The sequence below is a fragment of the Condylostylus longicornis genome, unplaced genomic scaffold (assembly GCF_029603195.1).
Source record: "Condylostylus longicornis isolate FDR11 unplaced genomic scaffold, ASM2960319v2 ptg000004l, whole genome shotgun sequence".
NCBI lineage: Eukaryota > Metazoa > Arthropoda > Insecta > Diptera > Dolichopodidae > Condylostylus > Condylostylus longicornis.
Window position 1 is genome coordinate 18402954 of NW_026577973.1, and position 17585 is coordinate 18420538.

A 17585-nucleotide genomic window follows, 5' to 3' on the forward strand; every position below is an offset into this window, starting at 1 on the left:
AATATGGATAGGTTTCCTGTTGTTGAAACTGTTTCAAATAAATGCTTCTAGAATTTTGTAATATTGTTGAAGTTCAAAATGAATAGCCCTTTAAAGTTTACAAATAATTTAAAATTTATAATTAGTTAAATAACATATTCTCTGTCAGGTCCGGTTCTAATTTGGTTATAAGAAGTACGGACCCGACATCACGTATAATTTAACTGCAAAAATAAAAATGAACTTTAAGCATAGGGTATTTTATTCATTTTCTTGTAACTTTATCACGAAAAATGCAAGATTAGTCACATAATTAAAGCCTGGAATTAAGCTTTCCGCTTTTTATTTTGCATTGTTAGTATATAGATACATAATTCAAGGTAATTTCGCTGCAAATAGGAAGAAAAAAAATTGTTAGGAAACATGTAATGGAAAAATTGTTAAAAATTGACAATTTTAATTATTCTAAAATTTAGTTTTCTTTTTAGGTTTTCAGTGACGCCCCCGATTTCCGGCGCTTATTGCAAATTCTTACTTTGCATATATGATAAATTTGTCGCTGTTCTCTGTAATACTCCGTATTTTTGCATTTTAACCATCAGAGACTTGTTTCATTAATTTTAAAATTATTTTTTAAAGATAAACACATTTTTTTGATGTTTCAATATTATCTGAGTGACATAGAAAATTAATTTTTGATAACAATCTCCTATATTTAATTTGCTTTAATGTTATGTACTGCTCGTATACACAATTCTGTAAATTAAAAATTAATAAAAGTTAAGTCTTTACAAATTGATTTTAAACAGTGTTACTGCAATTTGATCGAGGAATATTCAGAAAAAAGGTTGTATATTTTGCATGCATATTTTGAATGAATTTTACAAAATTCAATAAATTAGCTATCATTAACTGCTAACCTATTTTGCAATTCACCTTATTCAAGTTCAAAATATTTCTTTACCGAATGCGATTTCACAGTAATTTCCTTTAAAAATTCTATTGTTAGCATGGTCAATTTATGTTACCTGTAAATGTAAAATATTTAAATACCAAGGTTTTCTTATGAAATGAGGAAGCTCAGGGAGTAAATTATAATTAACTTTTTAAGAATGCAAGAAATTGAAAGGATTGCTGGAAATCTTTTATGCGGAGCAAATTGACTAATATTTTTAATTTTGCTGATTCCACATATTATTTGAATATGTTAAATTAGCTAGAAAATTGGATAAAAAAAAAAAAAATTAATTGGAAATTTGAACGCATCAGACTCTTTATGTCTATCAAGTGGAAGGTACTGCATTACAGAGAAAAATTTTTGATTTAGTAATTTAGAAAAAGAAATCAAAGCATAGGGGCATAGTTACATAAGAAAAATTAATTATAATAATCCGAAATATTCAGAAGTAAAATAATTATAATGGTGATCTAATAGACATACAAATATGGCTAGATAAATATACGTGTTATAAAACAGAATTTCAAATAATTTCAAAAGTTTTTTTAAAATATTAAAATTTATTAAATGTGTACATATATATGTATGTATTATGAACTTTCAGAGAAAAACTTAATACACATTATTCTATATAAATTTTTGCATTATCATTTATTTCTTTACCAAATGACGTGAATGACGTCACACCAAAATTGCATGCTTAACAATATAATCCCAGCCTTCTAATTTCATAAAAATTTTACTGCTAAGGGAAATTGAATATTATTTTATTTATAAATTAGTATTTAAAAATTTCACTGCATTTAGAAATACGAGTAATTTTGTATACAAATACAAAAATAATATCAAAACTAATAAGCACACATGGACGGGCGCGAAACTGGAATAAAACAATAATTACATTAATTAAAAGCTTAAATATATTATAGAAAATATTTTATATATAATTATTATGTAATCATTTTCATAATAAAACAGCTATTATTAAAAAGTTGTGTAAAAACTAATTTAAAGGGTTTATTAATTTTATTATGTATTTTTAGAAAATCATTATAAACTTTTTAACTGAAAAATTAAATATTGAACTTCAAATGAATAATTAAATACAAATTTAAATTCGTTATCCTTAATAGAAACTAAGGGAAAAGGAGTGCAATATTATTGTTATCTATATTTTTGTTATACATCTATAAAAAGTTAATTATATTTAGAAAACTTTTGAAAATTATAATGTTATTGTGTTATACACACTTAACATACCTGTATTTAACGCAATGTACATGTAAGAGTATATGAATGTAAAGTCAAATGTATACAGAAATAACCAACATTTTTAATAACTTTTTGAATTTTTAAAATATTATTAAATAAATATTTGGATGGAGAATTATTTAACTGTATTATACGAGTATACGCATTTAAAAAAATTAATAATTTCGAGGAATGTAAAAATTTGCAAGTGATGAAATTTTTTTTAGCAAGTTTCAATAGAATTATTCCACCATAGATTTTGTATGAAAATTGAATTTCCCTTTCAGTCTTCAGAATGTTAGTCATTTCAAAATGCGAAACGAATAAAAAGTGAAACATATTTTGTTAAAAATGCTTTTTCTTATTTTCTTGGAAGTTTTCAAATGTGTAGGTTTTTTTGAATCAGCGTAACGGGTACAATTATTGACTAAGCGGTTTTTCTTATATAAAACTTTTCTATACAGAATTATAAAAATTTGAGCGTCGGTAAAATTTATATTGAATATTTCTCTTTCATAATCGCATACTAAAATTTATCAAATATTAACTAAAAATAGTAAAATTTAAGTTCATTTGCGTGAATATAAAAATAAACAATTATTGACACCCTCGTGCAATAATTGAATTAATGACATGGCTCGAAATACAATTATTGACACTAATTATGCATAATTATTGATTTAAATTGTTATAAAAAAATAAAAAATTACGCATTTTAGATAATGGTACAGTTTTATTGCAATAATTCAAACAGAGGAAAATAATTATGTGTAGGAATTTAAGTTTATCAATCGGATTGTAAAATTAAATAGCAATGTATGTAAATAAAATTAAGAAGAATTCCTTTGTAAAACTGACCATATTTAGTATTCTTTCCTATTTAGTATGATGACAAGTACAGACTTTATGCACAAAAAGCAATTCTTGCATAAATTCTTGCAAAATCTTTCGAAGCAATAGAAAAACGTTGGAAAGTAAAAATAGAGTTATATCTATTTACTCATATAAACACACATGCATAAATCTTACTTAAACAAAGTTTCTTTGCAGATCTTCAGTTTTGACGAACTTTCTATCTTCTATTAAATTTCAGCTTTCTATCTTCAATTGATTTTTACTAGAAACATATTTCTTTAGAAGAAAATTTGTACCTTTCTTCACCCTCTAAAAGTTATAGCCCCTCAAAAACCCAGTAATAAAAATGCCATTTTTCGATTACTTATTCTAAAAAAACCATAAAAATTTTACAATTTTGAAGACGAAGGAGAGTAGCGCCGGATTGGCTCTACCACGATATACCGAATTTGCGTTTAAGAAAAACAAAATGTTAAACAATTTACCTTTATTAAAACTCATTTTTTTGGAATTTTTTATATTGTTCATCTTCTAGGCCGTCAGTTGTAGGAGCCTGAAATTTTAGCAGGTTTTAGACACTAATAAATAGTTTATTTTATGAGAATAAAATTTTTTTCAACCTCCACCCCCCTTCAAGCTATTGGATTTCGAAATTTGTAAAATTCGAATTTTTGGCACTTTATATTTCCGAAACTTTAAGCTTTTCCAAATTTCTATAATTACAGAGAGCTAACGGTAAATGCCATGCCACTAAAAAGTAAAATTATGTTTCTTAACCCACGCAAATAACCCTTTAATTCGGCCATTAAGTTAACGCCTCTTTTTCTTTCAAAAACTGAATGCATTGCTCACCCGAAGGGTATGCAATTTTACTTGTATATGAATGAAGTAGTTTTAATGGTGAAGAAATACATCGCTAGATTGTTTTTGAAAGCACTATTTTCAATTTTTGTAGGAAAAAGTTTTAAATTACAAAGCATTGGTTTGACCCAACTTTATTAAATATTGACACTCCATGTCAATAATAGAAACTCAGCGAAAATTTGATTAAACAATAACAGCCTCCATTTATAAAATTAGTAAATAAATTTCTAAATTATTCAAAAACTGAAACAATTACATTACAAATGTCAAAGGAGCTCTCAGTGTTGCGTGGTTTACGTCCAACTTCCTAAGGGAAATATCCCGTTATTTACTTGAGACCGGAGTAGTGTAATTGGGATATAGGAGGGGGAGCCACAATTAGCTATGACTGGCTGCGATTGTCGGATTCGTTTAGCCATATCTCTTTTCAATAACTAACAATCTACAATCGAGCAGGAACCTTCAAGATGATTAAATTTTCATTTTGAAGTTCTTATGGATTTTCACAATTTTTTTAGCCTAAAATGAATTCTGTAATATTCTGCTTTATTTTTTTAAATTGAAAGTCTACCAATGAATTTAAATTTATTATATAATAAAGAAAGAATGAAGAGCCAAATAGTTTGAATCCGCAATTTGTGATTCATAGTTATAAATCCTCGATAAGCACTACAGCAATCGGGGAGCCAATAATTGTTATTCTGATTTCGACACTTAAGTAGTTCGCTTTTAATAAATGGTTCCTGGTTATATAACTGTGTTGGTTTATTTTAGTATTAAGTAACTTTATTAAAATTGCTTATAAAATTTATTTTCATTACACAGTTTCTTAGAAACTAAAAAAAACACACAGATAGTTTTTTTAACTAATAACGACGTATTAAAATTGAATCAAAATTGAAGCGTATAAAATAAAATTTAGCTTGTTTTCAGCCTCAGTTAACAGCTACAATCAATAAAATAGATGAGACAATAATAATCTTAACACCTTAAAAAAAATGAATCTAAACGAATTTGAATACCTTACACATTGAATCCCAAATAAATACAAGTAGAATTTCGTTTACTTTACGTACAAAACGTGTTTAGCTGATTTGTTACGTTTTTGCTACTGCCCCAAAAAGTATGCAATTTTATATTTGCTGTTCAAGAAATTTCAGTTTCATTTTTACTTTTTTCTTAACTAAAACTTACCAGCTGTTTAAGTGAAATTTTAGTTCCTTTTCTCTCCTTGTAATTAAGATTTTGTCGCAAAGAAACTCAGAAAGTATGAGTAAATTTGTTCTCCATTAAATTATAAATAAAAATATTGACTATAACTACAAATCTCTTTGACGTGCATATATTTTTTTCAAAAATTCGCAACACATGCTTTCATTATTAGACTACTATTTATTTCTTACCCAATAATTTAGGATTATTGGTGAGTGCATTTTTAATTCACCTCAACAAAATATTCTATTATACAATTTTGATAAAATTTGCTTATAATAATATGTGTAATTGTATGTTCCTATAATAAAAGATAATAAATAATTTATAACTGTTTTATGACAATATAAATACCATAATAAACAATAGTTACTGAATTTATTGTAAATATGGTCGTTATTGTATAAGCATATTAGCAAATTTATCAATTATTATTTTCTATTGTGTTTTTTATTGTGTTTTGTTTATAAAATTATTTTAATAGTTAATTGTTTTGACGTATTACAATATTATGCCCACATATACATGAATTTTTTTCAGTAAATTGTTTTATTAATGGTGCCAGTTGCAATCAACAATAATAATTTACATAATATATGTAGTTATTATTATTTTATAAGTCCAAGTCCGATTTATTTTCCAGCATTTTAAATATTTAATCATTATGAAAATTAATTTTAAATACCTTATCATTTCTGATTGAATTTTATATTTTATTAAAATTGTCACATTGAATGGAAAATATTTTATAAAAAATTAAAATTTATTGAACAAAGGGTTTATGAAACAAAAATATTTTAATAAATTTTATAAATACGACTTACGACAGAAAATTGTTTTGTAGCAAAATTACTAAGTTATGTAATATAAAATTATATTTTAGTTCAATAACATCTAGAATAGTTAAAAGTATCTCTCTAAGTAGCAGTTCGCGTTAAGTTCGCGTTAGTTAAATAAAAATTGAAGGACAAGTTGACTTAGTTCCCATTTCCTTTTAAAATATTTTACATCTAAAAACTGATTTCTGAAAAACAATTGCAAAAGTGCTTAATTAAGTCAACAGAGCACAAATTTTATATCCAATAATAATGCAGATGGTTATTATTGAACTCAGTCGCATATTGTCAGCCGATTGCATATGGTTTTGAATATTTCCCATTTTTATTTAGAGCAGAGTCTTAACATCAAGTAAAACGAAAAAAATTTTAATTTTTTTTTTTCACAAAAATCTTGTTTTCAACAATTAAGTTAAAAATTTTAAAATGAAAATTAAAAAGAAAAATTGTTAATTTTTGTATTTATATCTTACAGAAAATTTTACAGAAAATTCAAATTCAAGTTAATAAGGTCATATATAGAAATTTGAGTAACGAAATGAGTTTTAGTACAAAACTTTTGAATATGAAAAGGCACTAAAAAATAAAATTATTTATAAAGACATATGAAGAACAGCTAACAATGTCCCGAAAAAATATAATCATTTTGGTAGCGATTTTCGTAAAATATTTGCCTGTGTTATGTCGACGCTGCCGGAAGATAGACCATAAAGAGATTATTCTTCCCCCATTTCTATACTGACACAGCGTAATTGTACGAAATATTGTTGAATTGAATATTAGGGATTGAGAAAAATTTCTTAACTCATAACTTTATTTAAGTAAGGCAAATCATTATCAGACACATGGCAACAATCTGGCTTTCGTTAGACTGTTGTAGCAAAACAACAGCAAGACGTTAATTAAACACTATGGGCAGTCTCTTCTTACTAACCATTCTTTTAATTCCAAACTCTTCTTACTAACCATTTCTTTCATTATGTTGCAAGCAAAAATTTATGAAAAATTAATTTCAAAGTATAAATTCAGTATAAATATTTGTTACTGATCAGTCATGTTATTTTTGACTACAACAAGTTCCAACGCTCCGAATGAATGGCAACAATCCGATTCAATGGCATTTTAAGAAATCCGAATGAATGGCAACACTAATAGGTTGTGTATTTTGTTTACAAAATTACGTTTACTTATGTGTGTACAAACATAATATATTAATTTTTTTATAATGTCCTACCTATAATCTTAATATTAACTTCAAAATGCTTTAATTTTCAATTGATTGTTTTTTTTTGTGTGTTTTTATAGTAAATTTTGTTATTATTTTTTTTTTTGTAATAATTAGGAATAAATAATTTTCACAATAAAATAAATTTTTTATACAATATAAGCGTTGGCGTATATGTAAGTATGTATGACTATGAAATACGAATATGAATGTATGTGATTCCATTTATATTTTTTAGTATTCCTATGTGTAATAAAACGTAATAATCGGTGGTTGTCATCTCCCCAAATGAAACAATAAAACCAAATAAATTAAACGCAAATTCATAAATAAAATATTTATGGATAATATTTACCTAAATTTAGTGGTAAAAAGTACAATTCAAATCCACATTAATAGTAAATGCATACATAAATACATACATACACATAAATGTGTAAAATAATAACAATACGTTTGAATATTTTTGTATGAATGTACTTATACATACATTTATACCTTCATACATATTTTAATATTATTTATTACATTTCAATTATTATTTTGCTGAATATTAAATTATTATGTTCATATTTTTTTATTATTATTGTTATTATTATTTTTTACATTGTTATAAAAAATAAATAAACTGTAAAATATAATCTAACACTTTTGTATAATTGTAACTGAAATTAAAATATTCTATAAAATATTATGCATAGTTCTATGGATATATGTAGGAAAAGCATGCATTCTGTAATGTGTTAGTTTGTGCATATTATTGTTTGTTTACAATAATATTGTGTTATGTCAAATATTTAAGTTTTGAGATTTTCCAGTAAAATAATTACTATAATATTCTTACAGCTCCAACGGATCAGATAGACATACAAGTTTTAGATTTGCAATTGTTTGACTTATTATTTATATTTCATAGATTTATATTCAAGCGCATGCACATGCAACTGTATGGTCACATGCAATTAAGCAATCAAACAGTTTGTAATTCTTTACAAACATATTGTAATTTTTATTAGACGCATTGGAGTTAAATTGACGCAATAGTTTAGTTAGTTAGATGTGTTTAGAATACAAAAAATTTATTAATTTTAAAATAATGGACTAGTTTTAAAATAATTAAACTAGCAATTAGTTGAATTATAATTTTCAAGCATTTTTTTAAATGAATTTCAAAATTGCCACAATTAAAAATGCAACTTTTTACTCATAAAATAAACCTTCTATAAAAACTGTTATACCTTGGATTGTGCATAGCCGTTTTCTTGTAAAAAATGTATAAAATGATAGTTAAAAACTGGGCAGTGTTCAAAATAATTAGGGATTTTTATTCTAATTATAATTAAATATTGAAACTACTTGAAGTTGTCGTTTTGTAGGATCCACAAATATAGTTGTAAAATTTTGTTGAATAGCTCAAGATGAAACAGTATAACGAGTGCATTTCAATTTACAATTATCTCATTTTTCCGGAATTTTGTGCTGTTGTAATGTTTTTCTATAGGTACAATATTTTTTAGTGTCATATTACTTGTTGTAAGTTGTAGGTTTTATTTAGAATAAATTATGTATATATAAAATGTAATACAGTGGAACTTATATTTTTCACTTATTATATAAATATTTGCTTCGAATTATGCCACATATTAGAAAACTGTTAGTAAACTGATCTGATAATGTCAGTAAGGTGATGAAGTTGATTATGGTAATTTTACTCGGGAATTATCTGACAATTCTCATATAAATGAACAAAAGCCTCTAGGCTATGATTTAATTTAATTTTAAAAGAAAATTCAGTTTTGTTTAAATTTCTAAAATATTTTCGAATGGGATTAGTAATTTACTAGCTAATAAATTTATTTTTTAATTTTATTTTTTATGGATTTAGCAGCCGTGTCATCTTTTTCCATCAATATTTTCTTAAACTCAACTAAATTTTCAAATTCACAGTATGTTTTCGGATGTTTTGTATCTTTTATTAGAATTCTCTTGTTAGAATGTTCAAAGTTTACCAATGAAATTTGGTTTAAATTACAGTTTCTTCGATGTAGGCTCACTTGCCTCAATCATAAGCTAAAAATTAAATATATTAATTTTTAGTTTATAATTTTTTATGACCCGTTTTCCAAAACGAGCTGGTAAATTTATTTGTTTTTCATAAAAGAACGCGCCTAGCACAAAGAGCAGCTTGCATGTATGAAATATCATAAGCAAGCTAGATTATTGCAGGTGTATTCAATATTCGATATTTTTACACAAATAATAAAGTATGTAAGTTTAGTTTTCAAACAACAGCTTAAATCGGAATTTTGGAGTTCTTAATTTTTTTCTCAGTTTACGATTTATTTCTTCTTAAAACCACAGAAGTCTTTGGATTAAGTTCGATCGAGATAATCGAAAATATTTTAATGACATTTTTTGAAATACATCAAGGCATTGCATATGTAGTGACAATTTTTTTGTATTTACTGTATACTCGTATTTTTGATTTAATGCTATAATGTTGCCATATATAATATATAAGTACAGGAAAGCAAAAAATATGAATATTTAAATACGTATGTAAATGTATTATTCTTTTATAAATTTTTAAATAACCTAATGTAAATTTGTTGCAACAAGGATATTTAATCCTTTAGGCATTATAAACATATGATGTTATAATAAATTTTTAATATTTTTTCCTTCTTTTTTTTTTTTTGATTTGTATTTCTTTTTTAATTTTTCTCTGGACTAAGCATGAAATCTAATGTACATATATAAAATATCGAAAATTTATATGTACACAAACACATACATATTATAATTGAATGCAAATCATTCAATTTATAAATTATAATTATAAAGAAAAATTTCAATATTTTATAATGTTTATTTTATACATGTGTGTGTATATATGTATATAAATTGAACATTAAATAAGAATTATTTTAAAGTTTTAGAAAATCTTAAAATTTTTGATCGTTTTTAACAAAATTTCTTTAAAAATTTTCTTCATACATAATTATTATTTACAGGTATTGATATAATATTATATACCTTTGTATACCTCTTAAAGTATACATATATCTAATAATTTCACTGTCAAAATTTTTGGAAATTATTTTTAACTTGTGTGAATTTATATGATGTTTAATAAAGAAATACAGAAATTTTTATAATGTAATTATGTAAAGTATAAATCTTCACCTTATATTAAAATAAAATTTATAAATATAATGATGAAGTCTAGAAAATTTTGCTTTCAAGATCATGTAAGTGTTAAGACATCTAAATATTTAGAAACGTATTTCAACATAAAGAAATTGTGTTCATAATGGCAAAATATTTTGGTAAAGAATTTCGAAATTTATACTTTAAACAATGGGTCGGCACATATAAATTAAGTATATTTTTCTCAATTACTCTCCAATTACATATAATTTAAATTAATTAATGAAAATTTGCAAGCACAAGAATTTCCCAATAAATCTTATTTAATCTAACATTTATAATGTAATTTTCCAACTAGATATTTTACATAATTTGAATATTAATATTGAAATACTTAATTTTAGAATTCCTTGTCCTTGAAATGAAAGCAAAATAATATTACAATTAAGTTTGCATATTTAAGGTTACAATCTTTTTATAATATTATTATTTATATATAAATAAAATAAAGTATCCTATAGTTCTAAATAAATTTTGTTATTATTAACTTTGTTGCTTAATGCTTTGTTGTAATAAGAAACACAATAAGAAAACTGAAAATTTTCAAAGAAACTTTAATTAATTCTAAATCTCTTTTTGGTAAAACTTTTACAACAAATCAATTATTCATAACTTTTAAAAGTAATTCCTATTTTTCATATTAATGTATGTATGTATATGTATGTATGTTTACAACCTAATAGACGGGGTTTATGTAAAAAGTTAAATTTATATTTTAGTACTAAAAACATTTTACACTACCAAAAAGTAAATTTCAAAATGAAAGAAGTGCCTTTATTGGATGGGACTTTCTTAAAGAAAAATAAGTCAGTCAATTTTAGAACATGTTAAAATTATGTACTTAAAAAACATATTTTTTGCTTCAAGTAATTTTGCTTTTGTTATACTTTAGTGAATGATGAAAATTATCATAAATAATTAATAGAACTTTTCCATTTTCATTTAATAACTTGTGTAACATGTGCATGCATTTCATGTAATAAAACTATAATTACGCACATTACATACTTTGTTCTTGTTATTTTTATTAAAATTAATAAATTTTGAAGTGTCATATTTAGTCTTCAAAATTTTCTTGAACTTTTATGAAACATTACAATATTTGCAAAATGCAAAAACGAAATTTGTTTTAAAAGTATAAGGCAATTTCAGATTTAGTGCAAAAGGAAAAATTTCTATCAAGTTAGAAGAGTTCTTTGACTGATCTAGTTTAAATGCAAAGATTTGAAGTAGAATAATAACAGATTTTTTTCAAATAACTTGTATACAAAGTACCATATAGTGATATTTTAAATTCAAGATCAAATTCTTGCAAGCCCTAAATGAATTAAATTTTAAGAATACATGGAATGACAGACACTGATATTGATTTGCGAAAAAAAAATATTGCTGAAAAACTGGCAAATTTTTTGTTCATCATCTATTCAAAATAATTAGTAAGTTTATAGAATTGGGTTTGTATGGTTTTCAACTAAAAAGTTTTAATGGGGCATTTTTGATTGAGAGCTTTAACTTCCTTTTAGCTCTGAGTCTAATCAATGATTTGTAATGTAGCACTTTTCCTCTCAACAAGTGAAAATAGTGCTTCTAAATAGTGCCGCAGTATCAAAATTATTTTCATTCATATACGAATAAGTTTCAAAGATTGCATACCTTTAGGATGAAAAATATATGCAATTTTTGAAATAAAATAGAAAAATTTAAAAAAGCGTCAACGTTTCAAACATTTAAGTATTAATTACGTGAGTTAAAAAAAATAATTATACCTTTTTAATGGCAACATTATTATGATTGTAAAACGGTAAATTTTAACCGCAACTTTATTTTTAAGTTCAAGTATGGTATGCCGCGATAGCCGCAGTCACCCACTATTTTTCTGCTGTTGTAAAATTTGAAAATTTGCTTGTGATGTCGCTGCAATAAATAGTTGAAAGATGACATTTTTGGGGTTTGGGGGGGCTATTATACTTCTACGGAAATAAATATCTAGTAAATATCTATCTATAGAAAATTTCAGCTTTCTATCTTCAAGGGCGTAGAAGTTTTAGGAAAGAGTGAAACTAGTAAGTACTTTTTTTTGCAAATTTTTTGGAAAAGTTCTTAAAAGTGAAACACAAATCTATTGGCTTTCTCTTTCGACCAATGCAAAAAGCGAATAAAATTCCTTTGCTTAATTGTAAGTAATTATTGCACAATTTTTAATTAAATTTTTCCATTACTACTGGGAAGTTTGAACTTTATATAAATATAATTAATAATATTTGTTTGTAAGGTCAAATTCAATAAGTATCGAAACTAAAATTAACCATGTTTATGCGGATCTTGTCTTTCCTAACATAATGCCTATATGTACTATTAAGTTTTGAAATTTTTTTGTATACAATCTTCATTAAATTTTTTTTCAATTATTGTAAACGACTTGAAATCTTTCAATTTTACTGAATTTCACATACATAGTATGTACATATGTATGTATTTTTTAATCAACCAATTATTATTACAATTTTTTTTCTGATTTTTAATGTTTCCTTTTACACGCATTCGCATTTGTGTACCTTATTTTATTTTTAAGGATGTAATTTCATTAAACATGTTATTCTATTATATAGTTTATTAACTATATGAGAACTTCTTCTCTGCAAAATGCAAAATTTTGCATTTAGCTTCTTACTACGGAAACGTATTTTACGTATAAATGTTGCAGCGACATTGTCTTTATTAAAAAGTTTTTACTTTTTTTGACGCATAAAGACGTGTAGGTAAATTTTTTCTTTTTTAATTTTAATAGGAAAAATCTCAATTTCTTTGAAATTTTTTTAGTCAAAAAAACGGATTATTAAAAGTTTTCGAAATTTTTATAAACCTACTTATTTTTAAAATTTTTTTTGTAATTTTACATGTAATTTTTTGTAACAAAAAAATTTTTACTTTATAACAAGATTTGACGTACTTACGAACGTAAAACATTTAAAATTTTATAAAATTGTAAAAAAGACATTAAGGATTCATGCTTATTTAGTTTTACGTATATGGTACTGCTTGTTAAAAGTTGTTTTACTGCCTCCTTAACATTTAGATAAAACAAAAGATCAAATTTTTTTCAATTTTAATATTTTTGTAATGAAAAAATTAATTTATTCATAATTCAATTATAAGATTAAACTAAAAATTCAATTTCAGATTTACAAATATGAAAATTTCCACATTTAAAAGTTAATCGTTAAGGATTGAAGTTCCAACCAAATAATTTAAAATATTTTTAAAGTTAGTGTCACAAATACATGAAATTATACATTGAATTAATACAATACCAACTTATTGACATAACACTAACTCATTGGCATTTGGAAACACTGCCGTTACTTGCAATTCTATTTTACTATATAAAAAGAGATAAATTTAAAAACTATTAAAGCATCGCTGATAATATTATCCATTCGCAAAATTCGGTTTTGAAAAAAGTATTTAGAAAGCCTTATACTTAAAAATTTATAAGCATTATGAAAACAGTTAATTTCGAATGTGCTTCTTTTCGTTATTAAAACAATTATACTTTGCAGACTAACATTTTAAAGTTTTTAATTGCTCTTTATATGAACATTTTGTGAAAAATTCCCATTATGTAGCCTATTTGCATACTTTACTATAATTGGCCAGTATTAAACAAAAGAAAATAAAATCTTATAATCTTATGTTTCTTAATCTAAAAAAATTGGGAACATTCTTCAACAAAATTTTGTAGTTTTCTTTTTAAATTTCAAATTTTCCGAAATTTTATCCAAAGTCTTGTTTCAATCATATGAAATAAACCCTTAATCACATGGAATTAATCGTCATTATTTCTTCTCTCACTCTGCTCAATATCGAAATATGAGAAATATTTTTAAATTTTAGTACATGTTTTTAATAAAATTAACATTACCTTGGTTTGCACTTCAATTTTTTTCAATAAGATTTAAAAATAAGGTAAATTACTTACTAAACAGCTGTCATAGTATGCAGCCTGCCGTAAGTTGGGTAGGTAAACTCGTGCCTTGCCTGGAATATTAATCAATTTTATATGTAAAACAATAAACAACTTACACACAGATAAAGTCTATTCTCTTTAAAGCTTTGCTTTACTTTAATAGAACAATTTAAGAAAATTATTAACAAAGCTTCATGTTTAAATTTTGATGAAAAATCCCTATTTTTTTTTAAAAAAAAGAAAGTTGTAAATTACTAAAAAAGTTTTCATATTTTTAATTCTTAATTATAACTAAGTTCTTTAGCTAACTTAAAGTCAAATACATTTTAATTTTTTATTTAAATTTTCAACCCATTCATTTCGTTTAACACGTTTTTTTTCCGCAATTTTTGAACACCCCAAAATCTTTTGTACAAATTTATTCTTTTACTGTTCTAGAAAAGAGAAATGGAAATTTATTTCTTAAACAATTTTGCTTTTAAAATAAAAACTTCTGTTTTTGATATTAATTCTTCTCTAAAATAGCATCAAACACAAAATTTTTTGAACTCCTCAATATGATTATAATCTAAATTGATCCATTCATTAGAAATCTTCAATCGGATCATTATTTGCATTTAAATTTATTGCTGTTTTTATTTTTTAATTCCACATTTTCCAATTAAAAATTCTACGCAAATTTTTTACATAAACAGACAAATAATATACACCTTTTTTTATCCTTCTTTTCCAGAAATAAATAAATTTTTTTTTTATTTACTTTTAAATCCTTGTCAATATCATGCTTACTCTTCAACTTAAATTTGTAATAATAAGAAATATTTTCCGAAAACCAAAAAAAAAAACTATTACAGTGGAAAAAATAAAAATAAATCAAAAGGTAAATACAAAAATAAACCCTGTGGTTAAAAATCTAAAGTTCTCCAATAAGTCAACAAACCATAATTGATTGATTTCAAAATGGTGAGGAGTTGTATGGGTAGAAAAGAATCAGAGAATGAAAAATATAAAGGATAGAAAAAGAAAATATTAATAATGAGCAAGCAAATATTTAAATCTGACCCCAAGAGTTAAATAGAGAAGTCAAAAAAAAAAAAATAAAATAAAATAAAAATAATTTCTAAGAATTTTTTGTTTTCTTACGATTTTAGCCGCTATCAATATCTATCATTAACATCCTTATATTGTCATCACATTTACAATACAGCCTCATTACAATTAACCATCCGTAAATTACCATTTTAGAAATTTAAAATGTTAAAATTTGTTATAAACATCGCCACAGGTTATCAGGTATTCAAATAATAAGATGTGATAATGGCAGCAACAATTTTTGAAGTATTTCTATTTAAAATAATAAAAATCAGTGGTAGTCAACTTTAGCAGGCACGAAGTAAGTTCTTAATCATTATACTTTGTGCATTTAATCAACTTCTATGAACTCTTTTTAAATTTTTTAAAACTAAAGACAGAAGTTACAGTCATAAAGTTTAATCGTGAAATAATTGGAATCGACCGGCTGTCACGATGCCTAAAATTTGCGTTAATAATTAGTGTAAAACTGTGCATTCTTTTCTTAAGACCATTGAAATCAGTAGCCTTCTTCTTAGTTTACAAAGGTTAATTTTTCGTCATATTTTAAATTCAGAACTAACTCCGGCTGTCTTCAACCCATTTGAAGGAAATTTATATGGTATACACTTCATATGAATAATCTAATGAATCTAAAGGATTCAACTAACTATGAATAATCGAATAGTTACTGCAGTAAATTAATTTAGAAGCTTATAAAGGGCCTTCGGTTAGTTTAAAATAATTGTTTAATAGTTTTGCCCAAACATAATTTAAAATAAAATAAAAAATAAATAATATAAAAACCCAATTCACAGTAAAATGGTCCGCAAAAGGAAACTTGTTGCAAATAACCTTTTATATATACAATTTTATACATAATCTTTTATATTTATATTGTGTATATAGATTTTGACTTCAACGGAAAATTAATTTAATCGAAAATATCTAGGTAATTCCACAGAATAAAAAAAAATCTTTGCTACTTAAATAAAATTCTTGAAAACGAAAACGAAGCTCTCTAGTATAATATTCACCAAGCTTATTTCTTCTTCCAATGTGATGATTGTATCCAAGTTACACATACCAAATATAATAGATATATGTACATATTATTTTCAGTTTCTGTAATTTTATTATAAAGTTCTACTATAATTAAGCAAACCTCTTAACAATTTAATATAACAACCAGAATAACGATTTCGTTGAAAATGTTTTTTTTTTCATAATGGCATCGAAAACCTAATTACGCCATTTATAAACAAACCTCGACGGCGAATACATACTCGTATATTTTATTTTTGCTTTACCTTTCTTACACAATTATTAATCTTCAGCTATTAGGTATCTCATATACCTTTAAAGGAACATTTTAAAACATGAATATAGGAAATTCTAATATACGAACACTTCGACCTTTTTGTAACTACACTTATCCGATAGGTATTTGTAATTTTGTTTAAAGACAACACAACACTTTTCACTTCCTTTTCGTTAAACGTTGAATTCTTACTTTCTTTAGAACTGCGTAAAGATATGGGAAAAAGGAGAGGAATTGCTAAAAAATATAAGGAAACGATGTAGATTGTATGAGCATATCTAAATTAATGTGAACGCCACATAATCGACAGGAAAATTTAATAATAAATTAATAGTGACAAAGTAAAATATTACGAGAATCAAATAATTCCCACAAAAATTCCATTCTTAACGATGGAATAGGTTTGTTTTTAGACTCCGGACATTGCATATGTATGTATTCCTTTACCTTCTTGCCGATAATCCATTTTTTAAACAACGTTGAGAATCTATGTATTTAAAAAATAATAAAAGATAGGCTAATGCTGCTTTCGGTCATCGCTCCCAGCGCTAAACTTATCAGATTTTAATTAAAATGAGATTAATTTATTAATCAACAAAAACTCAAATACGAATGGGACAGGTTTTGATTTCGGCCAAGTAAAACAAACTCTCTTTAGAGTCCATATAGAATCTTTCTTTTTGAACTTTTTATTTTATGAAATTTTAAATATGTTCACTTCAGTTGGAAGACGATGCCTCCTTTATTTTATGTAATAAAGTCAATAAATATATAAAGTAAACTTTGTGGAACTAAAATAAAAACGGAAAAGCTCCCAACGACGTGAGCAAATGAAA